General features: G+C 33.2%; 1 pseudogene; it reads right to left on the bottom strand.

Annotated features, from left to right (window-relative positions):
• Positions 1 to 10,669: 10,669 nt before the first annotated feature.
• LOC149768834 (uncharacterized) lies at positions 10,670 to 11,538 on the bottom strand (annotated as a pseudogene).
• Positions 11,539 to 11,719: the final 181 nt, after the last annotated feature.

Here is an 11,719-nt window from a genome sequence, read left to right as displayed (position 1 = left end):
ATTTGGTTGGTGTGCCTTGGAGAAAAACCAAGCAGATTATTTGTAAGTCCGGAAAACAAACGATATAGAGGTTTTGGTTGGTGAGCCTTGGAGAAAACCAACAGAGTTGTTTATGAGCCCGGAAAACAAACGTTGTAAAGGTTTTGGTTGGTGAGCCTTTGGAAAAACCAACTGGGTTGGATTGTGAGCCCGAAAAAACAATCGGATTAGTTCTAGTCGGTGAGCCTGTGAAAACCGACCGAGTTCGTTGTGATCTCGTGAAAACAACAAGTTAGGTTGTGAGCTTATAAAACAATCGGGCTGTAGTCTTAGGATTATAGTGGAATTCTCAAGAGAGCTTGGGGAGTGGATGTAGATGCAGTTGGCACCGAACCACTATACTTTTGTTGTGTTTGTGATGCTTCTTTGTTGTTTAATTTCCTTACTTAAATAAATGTCTAATTGAATTGCTTGCTTAACTCTTATCCGCGCATCCTTTAGTTGCAAGTATATTCAAATTGTTTAATCAAGTCTCATTTAATAAAACTGCATTAAGATCCATTGTATTGAACTGCATGCTTGGGAAAACTTAGACTAATCGTTTATTGGGTCCGTTGTTTAATAGTTTTAATCTTGATCTGATTAGAATCAAACTGTTGCTAAGTTTAAATTCCACTGTGCATCCATACAACTTAGCTTAATTAACTGAAAAGTTTAGAAGTGCAGGAAAAGCTTAAAAGACCCAATTCACCCCCCCTCTTGAGCTGTATCTACTGGGCAACAAGTGGTATCAGAACAGGTGCTCTTCTATTATTTATAGTCTTAACCGGCTAGAGCCAAAGATTATGACAGCCTCGCATAACATATTATTTGCTGAGGGACTTTCCACAAACAAATCTCCACTGTTTGATAGAGCCAACTATATTCAATGAAAAGCTAGAATGAAAATCTTTGTTCAATCACAAAACTATGAGTTATAGAATATCATAATAAATGGCCCTCACGCACTCTCTCAAGCTGTTAATGAAAAGAATTAGTACAATTGAATGCTAATGCTATGAACATACTATATTGTGCTATCCATGAAACTGTATTTAATGAAATCTCTGCATGCTTATCTACTAAAAAGATCTAGGCTACTTTAGAAAATATTTATGATAAATTCCATATTAGCTCACATGTGCTTCAATTACATACTAACAGTGAGACTGCAAAAAAAGCTTTTGAATCTTCCAATCAGGAAGAAAGAGCAACAAATGAATCGGTGATAAAAATAAGGATCCATCCTCAAACACCGAAAAATTCAAAAACTTCTTAAAGACAAAGAAGAAGAGGAAGCAAGAAGAAAGAAAGAAAAAAATTAAAAGCAAGAAAGCCTTGACCAATAGAGAGACAAGCAAGAAATTGAAAGCTAGGAGCAACAATGAACTACAAGAGGTAACTAACTTGTGTTTTATGACACAAAAAGATAAAGTAGAATCTGAGTCTAATTTTACACCAAATAAATTTCATAAAGAATACTCTTATGATGAACTATTAAATGCTTTTCATGATTTGTATGGTGCATATAAAAAATTGTCTATGAAGAACAAGAATCTTAAAAAGCTAAATCTGAAAATTTTAGAAGAAAGAAATTCTATTGCTGAAATACAAGATAAATTAAATTCTAAAAATGAAAACTTAAGGTTAAATTCAGAAGAATTGATTCAGAAAAATCATAACTTAATTAAAGAAAACCAAAACTTAAGTGAAGAAGTTAACCAATTGAAATCTCTTATTAACAAATTCACTGTAAGTTCAGAAAGATTAAAAATGATGTTTAAAAGCCAACATGCTGTTTTTGATAAATCAAGACTTGGCTTGACTCCGTTGTTTAACAATAAATTCCTAGAGAAAAAGGTTATCAATTCACCAAGCAAACCATCAAATAAGTTAACTTATTTCAAACATAAAAAGAATGGGCATAACAACTTTACCTATCGTTCTAACATAATTAAATCAAGTGGTAAAGTTATTACAATTAAACATATTTGGATTCCAAAAGAAACCATATATCCTAACCCCCAAAGACCCAAGCATGGGTACCTAAAATGAATAACTAAAATTATTTTGTAAATGTGTCAAAGCAGCCCTTGAAACTCATGTGAAACTCTTAACTAGGTGCCATGACACATGACTTAAAAATGAATTTTATTTCATCATTTGTGAATGTAATTTCATATCTTGATATGCTTAACTTTGTGAATTCAATTATGCTATTGAATATTTACTAAGTGCCTTATATGTATGATAAATTTTATCTCAACAATCTTAGAATAAAATCTTCTAGTGCTTGCATGATGATAAGAAAATAGTGAATGAATATGCATAACTTTCCTCCTTGAGTTTTCAAAATCTAAATTCTCTCTCGAGTATAAATGTTTGATGCTGATTTCATGCCTTCATGCTAAAACTTTATTGAGCATAGTCCTTATAAAATTTTATTTCATCTTTTGTTAAGGTATGAATGCAATTCATCATGATATTATTGTATCATTCATTCCTTAAGTAATTATCTGAAATGTATTATGATTTGCTCTATAAGATTCATGTGTGCAACATATGTTAAATCATAATCAGATTGGTTCAATCATAAATGATTAATGTGTTACGATCATAATGAGAAATTTACTTAAAAATTTTACAATAACGAATTGATTTTCTCTCTTACAAGTAATTTTCAAAGACTATTCTAAAATCCAAAAACAATAAATCTGATCTTTAAAATGTCTCACTGAGCATAATCATTGCATCCATGATTAATATCTATCTCTAAAATTATCTCAAATTCCACCGATTAATTTTAACTCATCATGTTTAATCTGAGCATAAAAATCTTTTAAAGCATGAATATTAATTCTTTTGGACTATCTCTCATAAGTCAAAAATAAAAATTTTATTAGCTCTAAAAGAAGTTTGATTATCTTCCTGAAACATGATTATATGTGTTGAAAGCTAAAACATATTCAGAATTTTGATAGAGACAACTATTTAAGATAATTTGATTAGAACTTAACTTGTATACCTAATTAATTATCTTAAGCAAATAGAATATAAGCTAAATTGATTTGACCTTAATGAATCTTTCTATTGCCTCACATGCTTGTCCTTGAACCATTTTGCTTAATAAAACTATCTCTTTAGTTCAAATGACTTGTGCTTGCTTATATTTAGGCAATCTCTTGAGTAGAGTGACTCAACATTCAATTATTGTCATGTCTTATGTTGAGTCATCTAGTTAAGAAATATGTTGTATGAATGTTTTGTATCTTGAAGAAACTAATGATTTTTCTTCAAGAAAGAAAAAGATTTTGCTAATAATGCAGCATCTATGAGCAAGAAATGAGAGATTTCAACTTGAAAGATACCTCCATGTAAGGTACAATAAACATTCACATACAAACAAGAGAGAGAACCTTCTTCAGCCAAAAGTTTACACATACAAAAGTTTCTTGATATCATATCTACATATGTATTGATTACTTATGCTTTTGGAGATTGTTTCATGGTTTGCCTAAATTGAAAAATACCTTTGCCTATGTGATGCATAACCATAAAACACACAAGTTTATGCTTCAAACTTTGATTCAAAATAACTAGTGATCCTTGAGCATAATGATAATGTTGTTTACTTGCATGATATACATTTATATGATATGCAGCCTATTAGATTATTTCTTTATCCAGCTCTTTCATGTAAATCACTTGAAAATAACAAAAACAGAGAGAAAGAAAAGAAAATGAACATTGTTCAGAGGAAGTAAAAGCTAAATAAAAATAAATACTCAAATCTTAAGCAAAAGTAAAATAAGCAAAGTATACTCGACACATTTGTGAGACTTGTGTAAGCAATCTTTTGAAAGGGATGAAATTTTGAAATCTTGTTGAAAAATCTGAAAACTTGGCTATAATTGGAACAAAATTGAGTTTCTCAGAAATGTACTTAATGAGGAAGAATTGTTGATTACTAAAAGATTCAATCAAGAAAAGATGAAATAGATCTTGATGAAATCTTTGCATGATTAGAAGCCAAAAGATCACCATTTTTATTTGACTGCTTTATAAGCCTTGTATTTTGTCAGATGAATGTGTAGAATATACTTCTGTGTGGTTATATCATTAAAGAAGTTCTACGTAAAAATAACAATCTATATTTAAAAACATTCATTACAAACATGATAAACCACTATTTGATTTAGAACAAGCACCAAGAGCATGATATGAAAGTTTAAGTAACTTTTTGATAGAAAATAATATTAATAAAACTATGTATCAAAAAATTCTGATATCGTAATTGCTCAAGCATATATTGATGATATTATTTGTGGTTCTACTAATGAAGCTTAATGTGAAGTTTTTACTAAGCTCATGCAGGGTGAGTTTGAAATGAGTAAAATGGATGAACTAACTTTCCTCTCGAACTCTAAACTAAGACAAATAAGAAAAGGGATCTTCATTAGCCAAAGTAAGTTCACAAGAATATTTTTATAAAAGTTTGGCATGAAGAAAGGTATGTCTATGACCCCATCTTGTAGAGCTTGAAAATGATGATCAAAGTAAATTCTATTGTTTGGAACTGTATTATTGTATCATACAGCTTGTAGGCCAAATTGTATGCTTATTTTGTGCTTATATGCAAAGATATCAAATTAATTCTAATGAATCATATTTAATTGATATCAAAAGACTCATAAAAATCTGTTAAGAAAATAAAATCTAAGATTATGAATTAATGAAATACTTAAGAGTTTTGACATCAAACAAAATTCTTATAAGATGTAATGATTCTAATGTCCAAAATTTAATGAAGAATCTAATTCTCTCTCGAGTATAAATTACGTGAAAATAAGATATTATTTCATAAAAGATCATACTCAAACTCAAAGGATCATAATTGGATCAATTAATACTGAAATTACATATTTAAATAGGGGGAGCTTGTTTGAAAAGAATTGATTTTGATCCTTGATATGATTATTCCTAATGCTTTAATATATTATGTTACGACTTAATGCATATTATGTTTTGCATATAACATGTGACATTCATAATTTAAAATGTGTTTTAACTCTACACACAAGTTTTTTTTACTTCACCTTTGTCTTCGAAGTAACTTGTGTTCCAAAGCTTAATGAAAATAGTTTTTACTTGCATAACATACTCCTCAATGATATGTATTTTCTGGATTCATTGACTCTCCTTGTACTTTTCTGATTTTAATGAATATCTTCTTAAAAATAAAAGAAAAGAATAGACTGAATTTGCAATTTAGGCAAAATGAATTGATTTTGAATTATCTTCCATCTTGCCTAAACTTTGGTACATAATATCCTGATACATGTTAAATTGCTCCAATCTGTACCAAAATTCATGTTAATTTCAAAGATACTGAATGTGCTCTAATGTTATTGAAATATGTATTTTCAATCTTAGTGATTTAAGATGAGCTACAGTATAGAAGATATATATATCAAATTATAACTTTGAAAGCTTTCTTAAAAATCTTTATGAAATTCAAAATCAGATCTGTATAAAGCTTAAACTTAATTTAAAAATTCTTATATCATTGCATCTTTGTAACTTTAGTTATATGTTTCAATGATCGCATCATTCAGGAGAATAACCCAATATGATTTCTAGATGAAAATTATAACTTAAAAAAAATAGAATTAATTTTGATGCCTTTGTTGATTGCTCCGATACGCATCCGAAACATATCATTTCTTATCTTTAAAGTGTACTAAAATTGGTCTAAATGATGTGTTTTTCAATGATCTTGATTGCGAACAAATATTTCTAAATATATGATTTTATTTTGATATTAAAAAGATTTATTGTGCTTCATGTATACATTGCTGTGAAACTATGATTAAGAAATTGAGTTCTATAAATATACACTTCAATGATCATCTATATGTTTTCTCTCCTGCATAATTAAGGACCTCTATCATTAAAAGAAAAAGCTATTTTTTTAAAGAAGAGTGAATGATCTTAAAGCTAGAAACAATTCAACTCACTCAAATAATTCTTAAAAGAAAGAAAATGTAATTGCTTTTGAAAGAAATTTGAGCTTCAAAAGAGTTATTTTCTTATTAATATTTCAGTGCATATTCTCAAAAATTAAGAGAAAGCATGACTTATTCTTGAAAGATTAAAAAGAGTGATTGCTATAATTTTGAAAAAAAATTTAGTTTTATTCACACTTATTATTAAAATCTGAAATTCAACAAAAAGAAAAAAATGATTAAAGAAGAATGCATCTTTTGAGGGGAAGATTTAGATATTCAATCTCTTTGCAATATACACCTTATTCAAAAGTCACTTTCATTTGATGCATTCCTTGAATGTTTTATGGATTGATTTTGATGAACCTTTTTGTGTTGCCATTGCTTGCCTTAGTTATATAATAGCTTATACCTTGAGTTTAGTTCTATAGAGCTTTTCTTATCTCAAATGAATATAATTTAATACTTGAAAATATGCTCTCAATGGTTTAAGTTGTGCTGAAACTCATAGAAAACACATTTCTGAGATTGACAATTTGAATATTTTATTAAAAATTATCTTCAAATTCTAAACTCTTAAATGGAATGATCAATTAAGGGGAAGAAAGAAAATTTCGGAGGGGGGAGATCATATGAAACTTAATTGCATAAATCCATAACTAAAGGAGAGAGAAAGAATACTAAATAAGAAATGATCCTAATACTCTCCAATATGTATCATCTAAAATTTAAATCTGAAAATCTTTATGATATATCTTGAGGCTTGCTATTTGGTTAATATATCTTGTGCATTAATCATGAACCAAATTGCAATTCAAATAGTTGATCTTAAGTGCCTCTAATTTAATACAAAAAGGGGAGAAAAATAAAAGTAAAAAATCAGCTTGGAACGTAATGTTTTATGTTTGATTCATGATCATTGTTGTCAATATCTGAAAAACATGAATAGATCTCAAGAGGCTTACATAAATAAAAGAAGAAATGAATGTTCTTAAAAGCTAAATCATTAAAGGTTACTCTATGTAAATTTGGCAAAGGACTTTTAGTATGCTTTTAATGTCTAATTGGTTTAAAATTGATATCAATTTAAGCAAATTTTTGGTATCAAACTTTGTGCTTTATTGAATATCTTTTGAAAATTGAATTTTCATCTATACTTAATTGGTAAATTATTTGTTTTGAAGGATTTCATCTGTCTTAGTACCGGAAATTTACATTGGAATCTACTAATGAGTTCTTATTGGCTTGCACTCTAGAATTTCAATCCTGTGCCAATTCATTTTAATTGATTTTAATGTTATTCTCTTTAAAGGAGTAAAAGAAAATCTTTAAAAGAGCTCTAAAAGAACTTTCAAAGCTTTGAATTTTATGTATGCTCTAAGATATATCATAAATTGCATGAATTCATATTTTGGTATTTGTGCCCCAATGCTTTTATATCATAAAAGAACTTTGAAGTCATCAAGAATTAATAATCCAACATAGTGTTATGTTTTTCGAGTATATAAGTTTTGATATTATACTCTAAAAATTAATTAGATTGCTCTCATGTTGCTATATATTTAATATATTAGGCAAAAGATCTTAAATGATCAAGCTTTCATACTTGTTATTAAAGATCTTTCAAAAAAAGAAAGTTAGATTTCCATTCGTGCTTTCTTTGAATATCATCCTTGACACTCCTTAAATTAACTTGAAAAAGGTTTCACCTGCACTTGATTTGAAAACTATCCTTGGAATCACATTCGATGTGCTCTCATTATAATTTGCCCTAAAATCATCTTAATTGGCTCTGATCTGTGCTCATTAATATTGTTCTGACATTATTGTCTTGAGTTATATGATTCATATTTTTGCAATAATTCGACATGCATTGAATGAAAATCAGAGTACAATAAGAGAGAGAAATATCTGAGTATAATTTATTGCTTTGCGCTTAATGTTTCATTATTTTGCAAATTTTTTGATGTTGTCAAAAAAGGAAAGAAATATCTGAGTAAGAGTATAAGCTCATAATATTTTATGTGTCATAATGCTTTATGTGTTTTCAATGGAATATAAATCAGCTTAGATTGAAATGTATTAATTGGGTTAAGCTAATTAAATCTAAAGCATTATCATGAAGTATGTTTTAAAGATACATGTTTTCTACTTCATGCAACTTAGCTATGCATTAGTTCTAGAACATAATCTATTTTATATTGCATATACTCCAAGTTCTGTTATCATCAAAAAGGGGGAGATTGTTGACCCAAAGATTGATTTTGATGATCACAAAACTTTGAAGCATAATTACTAATGGTTGTGATGCAAGAAGAAAGATAATTTGTTTTGCAAGGAATATAGCAAGTTGGAAAATTGCAAGAAGGCCTCAAAAGTTCTCAAGAAAAGTTGAAAAAAAGCCACACTCCATTGGCCTAAGTTTCAAGTACAAAGAATTCAAGTTAAAGGAACAATTCTAAAGAAAAATTTAAAAGAACAGTCCTCGAGTCGACTCCTGAAAGCTTAGAGTCGACTCTGGCACTTTGGAGTGCCATGGTATAGCGCTACAGTGCTCGAGCCGACTCCAGCTACAGTGCCGAGCCGACTCCTACTATTCGAGCCAACTCACTTTCAGTCAGGACAGAAAGCAGTTTTCAGCGCTACAGTGCCGAGTTGACTCGCTATGGTGCCGAGTCGACTCCAGCTACAGTGCCGAGCAGACTCCTATTCACGAGCCGACTCCTGTTTCAGCCGAGTCGACTCGAGCATGCTGGGAGGCATAACGGCTAGTTTTTTTCTCGACTCCAACGGCTCTATTTTTGTCTCTAACAGCTAGGTCTCTGTTCCCACGCCATCCAAAGCTATAAAATCAAGAAAAGAGCAAGGGGAGAAGTAAAAAATTGGGAGAGAACACATAGGAAAGAGATTTCAAAGAGATTTTAAGAGAAACCTTCCAAAACCACAAAAGGGCCATTCAAAGCAAAAGAGAGAGAAGAAGAGCATCTGAGTGAATCCCAAAGCTTCCTCTCCAACTGTGTGATGCCTCAGTGATTCTCTACCTCGTGCGAAATCAGAAGAGGGTCAAGTAAAGAAGAAGCCGAGTTCTTTCATCTGCAAAACTTGTTTGAGGACTTCTCTTTACTCTATTTGTTTATATTGTTATATCTACTTATTTGAGAAGTTTGTATTTGTTTTAAACTCGTATTTTGACATCTTGTAACTTGATTCAATCGAGGGATTGAATCAAGGGGTTAAGATTTGTTGGTGAGCCAGTGAAAACCAACGTTATAAGGTTTGGTTGGTGTGCCTTGGAGAAAAACCAACTGGGTTGTTTGTGAGCCCGGAAAACAAACGGTAAAAAGATTTTGGTTGGTGAGCCTTGGGGAAAACCAACTGGGTTGTTTGTGAGCCCGAAAAACAAACGTTGTAAAGGTTTTGGTTGATGAGCCTTTGGAAAAACCAACTGGGTTGGATTGTGAGCCCGGAAAAATAATCGGGTTGGTTCTAGTCGGTGAGCCTGTGAAAACCGACTGAATTCGTTGTATTCTCGTGAAAATAAGAAGTTAGGTTGTGAGCTTGTAAAACAACCGGGCTGTAGTCCTAGGATTATAGTGGAATTCTTAAGAGAGCTTGGAGAGTGGATGTAGGTGCAGTTGGCACCGAACTACTATACTTTTGTTGTATTTGTGATGCTTCTTTGTTCTTTAATTTCCTCACTTAGATAAATGTCTAATTGAATTGCTTGCTTAACTCTTATCCGCGCATCCTTTAGTTGCAAGTATATTCAAATTGTTTAATCAAGTCTCATTTAATAAAACTGCATTAAGATCCATTATATTGAATTGCATGCTTGAGGAAACTTAGACTAATCGTTTATTGAGTTTATTGCTTAATAGTTTTAATCTTGATCTGATTAGAATCAAACTGTTGCTAAGTTTAAATTCCACTATGCATCCATACAACTTAGCTTAATTAACTGAAAAGTTTAGAAGTGCAGGAAAAGCTTAAAAGACCCAATTCATCCCCTCCTCTTGGGCTGTATCTACTGAGCAACATCAGCCTTTGTACTATTTGCTGCCGGTACTGTCTCCCTTGCAGCCCATTTTCAATACTAGTCTCTTGAAATACTTTATCCAAGCACACGTTCATTTCTTTGTCATCTCTTTATCTTAAACCTTTGGTTTAATTCATTGTTCATTAAATGATTTTCTCTTAGATCCTTCCCCCCTCAACCTTGCCATAAGTAATTACTTTGAAATCTAAATTCCCACCAACTAAGCATGAAAAGTGAGTGGGTTCCTAAAAGTTGACAAGTATACATATTGGTTGAATATCACATACTTAATAAGTATATATCTTTCGAAATTGCAAGTTTCCTATTGAGCTTTTCATCTACAAAATCTTTATCATGTGCACAGTCTTACTAACATGGAATAGCATATTGTCCAAAATGAAGCATTTTGCCCAAAACATTTCATATTTTTGCCTTTTATGAAGAAGAACATCTAAAAATCATCAAATTTGATGTCTCTTATAGCTTAAAAATGAGCAGAACACATTAAACTAAAGGAGCACACCAACGTCTCTTGAAATCTTGAACTTTGATACTTTTTAAGTGTTAAGTTAGAAGCTCATTCAAGGTCGGTTTTCTTCAGAGGCAAAAGCCCCAACTTTACTAACAATAAGCAAATGAAGCGAAACACTATTGTGACTCCATCTGCTGCTTTGCAAAAAGATCTAAAAACTAACCTTGATTTTTTTTTATTCTTTTGAATGGAAAAACCAACCATGATTCAATAAGGTCTTGGCCGCATTTCTTTGCCTATATGCACCAGCTTCTACTCCTCCCTCATCAACCTCGTTATAACCTGGCAAGGATGAAAAATCCCCGTGGCTCCCTGCGAGCTCCGTCACATGGTCCACCAGATTCCTCGCCCCGCAATTCCTCACTGCGCTCACCCAATGCACTCCAGCCAGCTTGTTGGTCCCCCACTACCCGGGCCTTCTTCCGGACCCAGTCCTCCAGCGCCTCAGGCGACACCGAGGAGGGCAGCAGGTCGATCTTGGTGGCCACGTTGGTGGGCTTGCCCTCCTGCCACGCCCGCGAGTTCGACCTTGCGGGGAAAGGAGCCGTCGAAGTCGGCGGCGTCGATGACCATGAGGACAACGGAGCTGGGCCGGAGGGGAAGACCATCTTGGGGCCGACCACGCGGTCGAAGTCGAAGCCGGGAGGAGGTTCCCGCGAGGGGTGCTTGTCTAGTAAGAGGGCAACGAGGCCGGACTTGAGGGAGAGGGAGAGGGAGAGGTAGGGGTCGTCGGGGGTAGTCGGGAGATTTGGAGGAGGGGCGGGAGAAGAAGAAACCCGGGAGGGATCGGAGTCCTGCATGTGGACGGCGCAGCCACCACGGAGGGCGGAGAGGGGGGGGGGGAGGGACGGAGGAAGACGACGGCGATGGGGTTGGAGGCTGGAGGAGGAGGAGAAGAAGAAGAAGGGGCGAGGGAGAGTGAGGAGAGGAGGGGAGGGTTTTGGTGGGGATTAAGGGGCGGTTGTGGCGGAGGAGAGGACGAGGAGGTGAGGTTTGAGCCTGAGGGTGGATACAAGAAATAGAGAGGGTGGAACGGAGAGGAAGCTGGGTTGTTCGAAGTGCGGCCAGAGAGAGAGAGAGAGTGATCGGAAAATATTCGCGCGCCGAGCGGGAGAGGAAGATGGTGGG

The sequence above is a fragment of the Phoenix dactylifera genome, chromosome 1 (genome assembly GCF_051530095.1).
Source record: "Phoenix dactylifera cultivar Ajwa chromosome 1, Ajwa_hap1_PhDact_Kaust_v1.1, whole genome shotgun sequence".
In the NCBI taxonomy this organism is placed as follows: domain Eukaryota; kingdom Viridiplantae; phylum Streptophyta; class Magnoliopsida; order Arecales; family Arecaceae; genus Phoenix; species Phoenix dactylifera.
This window is presented reverse-complemented; position numbering and strand designations above follow the sequence as displayed.